This window comes from Oryctolagus cuniculus, unplaced genomic scaffold (assembly GCF_964237555.1).
Source record: "Oryctolagus cuniculus unplaced genomic scaffold, mOryCun1.1 SCAFFOLD_112, whole genome shotgun sequence".
NCBI classification, from domain to species: domain Eukaryota; kingdom Metazoa; phylum Chordata; class Mammalia; order Lagomorpha; family Leporidae; genus Oryctolagus; species Oryctolagus cuniculus.
In genome coordinates this window covers 45,106-48,259 of record NW_027208386.1, presented here as the reverse complement: position 1 = coordinate 48,259, position 3,154 = coordinate 45,106, and the positions used below count along the sequence as shown (strand labels likewise).

Below are 3,154 nucleotides of genomic sequence, written 5' to 3'. Positions count from 1 at the left end.
AACATGGACAGAAATGTGCATGGAACAGGTGCACTAGGCCAAGAGTCAAAGCAGCCAGCTCACAGGGATCAAAACCATTTCATGATACAACATACTGGCAACATGTCAGTGGCCAAAAAAGTATATTTTCATTTAGGTTCTATTCACATGTTTTGAATTGATTTTAGTTAATACCCACTTGCAATTGAGGGGAGAAGCTGGGTACTTGCTGGCAGAATGTCAAAGCTCAAAGCTTTCAGGTTTCTCTAGGGTGCGCTCTGCAGTTTCTTTCTGCCCACTGGATCCAAAAAGGCCTATATGTACATTTATATGTATTTTTAAATGCTGGACTCACTTGTTAACAGTTTAAATGAAAGCACAGCTCCCATGCCAGTGTGTCAGCGACCTGACACTGCCAACCCCCTTCCAGCTTGAGGCCAAGGTTGCCATCTGCTGGAGCATCTGAGATATGCACTTGTAGATCAATGTTATTTTAAAAAATAAAGCAGCATAGTTCCCTTAATTTAGAAAAATTTACTCTATATAGCTTGCATTCAGAACCACACAGAGGCTTAATAAAAAACATGAATCTGTTGGGATAAATGCATTTTCTATCCTGAAAAAAATCAGACTTACACATCATCTCCTGTTAAGCACCAACCAAAAATAAGGTTTATATTAATTAAATCCTGAAAAACAGTTTTTCTTTTAAGAGGGGGAGAATCTGACTCAGAGAAGAAAAAATAACTTGCAGGCATTCCGTGGGGCTCATAGACACTGCAAGTGCCTAACCAGTGGCTCATTCTCATACTGAGTGGGAAGTGTTTCACTTGTGGCTAATACAGCTCTATGCAACCACTCCCAGACAGGATTTTCACTGAGGAGACTTGGGGGGAGTGTCCTGTCCTCTGTGAAGACACTTTCCAACAGCTGGGGGTGAGAGCCGATGCCCAGGCTGCCTTCCCTTGTCTTTGGAGACTCTGGGAGTGGACTTGAGGGCAGGGGCTCCCTCTGTTTCTCCACAGGTGCAGCGAGCTTCTTCTCCTTCCTACAACTGCGGGGGTTTGACTTTTGCTCTTTTGGGGGTTGCAGTGGGGAAGAAGGTGGCTCTTTACACGTTCTCTGACAAATCTCCACATAACTGGGCTTTCACAATTCTTTGGCAGCTCCATGCACCTGCACCGATTTACACGCAGTTGTAGTAAGGACAGGGGGAGTCTGTCCACACTGTGGGTTTCCTTCTGCTTTTCTACCACCTTGGGATCCTCAGGTAAATGGGCTGAGGGGGGGATCATTCATATGTTGCTGATACAGCACAAGAAGCCAGCAGTGAGGGCTCTCTGGGGACCACTACAGGAATAGCGTTCCTACTTGCATCTGCATGGAGGCTCCTTTCCTTTGAGAATCCTATTACCGAGCTAGATGGCCTGTTTTCAAACAAGTCCTGTCATCAAATTACCTGCAGCTCCAGGTAATGGGGGGAAGTTGGACAGCCCCAGTTCAAAGTTTGTGATGGAGGCTTTGGTCGTGTTGGAGACTGAGTTTGGCTGCTTGTATTTTCTTCCTATAGCCAAAGGAATTTTTCCTGCTTCTGGGAGGATACTGTCTGAGTGAAGTCAGAGGAGAGGCTGCAGGCTTGAAGGTTGGAGACGTGAACCCATGTATAAATCCAGTATTTGGAAATAGAGTTACCAAGGGTGGATCGAAATAGCTACGCATTGTTGACAATGTCTGGGGGCAGTCAGGCTGTGCAGAGGAAACTGTTGTTGGGGACTGTATACTGGAGGTAAATAAATGATGTGTAACACTGCTGTGTATAAAGGTTCATGTCGAGAGACCTAAATCCATTCTTTGGCAAAAATGGGTTAATAGCTATTGCCTTCCTTTTAGCTGCACCTTAATTGGTTTTCCTTGAAAAGTTTTGACTTTTCACAGGTACTTGTAAGCCTGTTGTGCATCAGCTTCTGCTTCAAATGTAATAAATCAATTATCATTATGGGCAAATTCACAGTTAATAAATTTCAGTAAATTATTTCCTTTGAATAGTGCTTCTACTTCTTCCCCAGGGGTAGATTCAGATATTTCTCACAATATGACTATGCAACGATTTTGATTTGGCCTTACTTTTTCTCCCTTCTCACCCACCTGGACTAAAGGTAAAGATCTTAGCACTTCAACAATCGAATCCACACTAGTACTGAGTTTCTTGATATAGTCAAGGGTAGCTACCATTGTAATTAGAGCATACTGCTCACTGTCCATCTGTGAGGTAAGATACACGGCACTAGCAAGAGTCTCCCTAGATAAACAGAATTCCAATTTTTTAAGTACTTCTTGAGAGTCTTCCTGGCTTTCTGGTTGAGATTCATTCCCTCCTGTTTCACTATTTTCAGGTAGAGATTCGTATTCTGCATGATCCAGAGCCAAAGTGTTCGTGTCTGATTTGACTCAGGTAAATCTGGTAATGCTGCATTCTCACGACTTTTGTCACCATCACCACTGACATCCAATCCCTGCGGGCTGCAGTCTGCACCATGGCCAGCTGTCTCCTCCCATGTAGCACTCAAACCGACAGCTGCACTACTTGCTTCCAAATGTAACGTGAGTCCCCCACACTTTCGCATTAGGGTTTAGCTCTGAAACCTTAGTTGTTGGTGCCTGACTCAAAGCTGGGATGGAATTTGAGAAGTGGTTTGAGACAGGACCATTCATCAGATGAGAGCTGTCCTTGCCCTCTTGGCCTCGCTGTGCCTGCAGTTCAGCCACAACTTTAGCGTCCTCATCAGAAGTCATGGGTTCCACTCGGAGAAGTTTAATGTAAACTTCAGGATGCTGCCCGCGCCACCTGCCCCGCCCGACCGGCCTCCGGCAGGCTCCTTGCCACAGCCCAGGTGCCTGGTGACCCCGCAACATGCAGGGAGAGCTGAGGAGGGAGACTAGGAAGAGGCGGCGCTGCGGGGCCAGGCTGGATGTAGGGAGGAAGGGCCGGCATGGGCCGGTGCAGTGGCAAAAGCGGCTTCTTCCTCTTTGGGACCGAAAATGTCTCAACCTCGAGACTCTGGATCCCCAACACTCCTTCCCTTCACATGAGAACACACCTAAATAAATCCTTAAAAGGTTGAGTGTGAATCAATCTGGCAGAAATTCACTAAGTACCAAGTTGATAGCACCCATC

At 45.9% G+C, this 3,154-nt stretch overlaps 1 pseudogene; it reads right to left on the bottom strand.

The window, feature by feature from the left end:
- Nucleotides 1–853: 853 nt before the first annotated feature.
- Nucleotides 854–2,802, bottom strand: LOC103346547 (la-related protein 4B pseudogene; annotated as a pseudogene).
- Nucleotides 2,803–3,154: the final 352 nt, after the last annotated feature.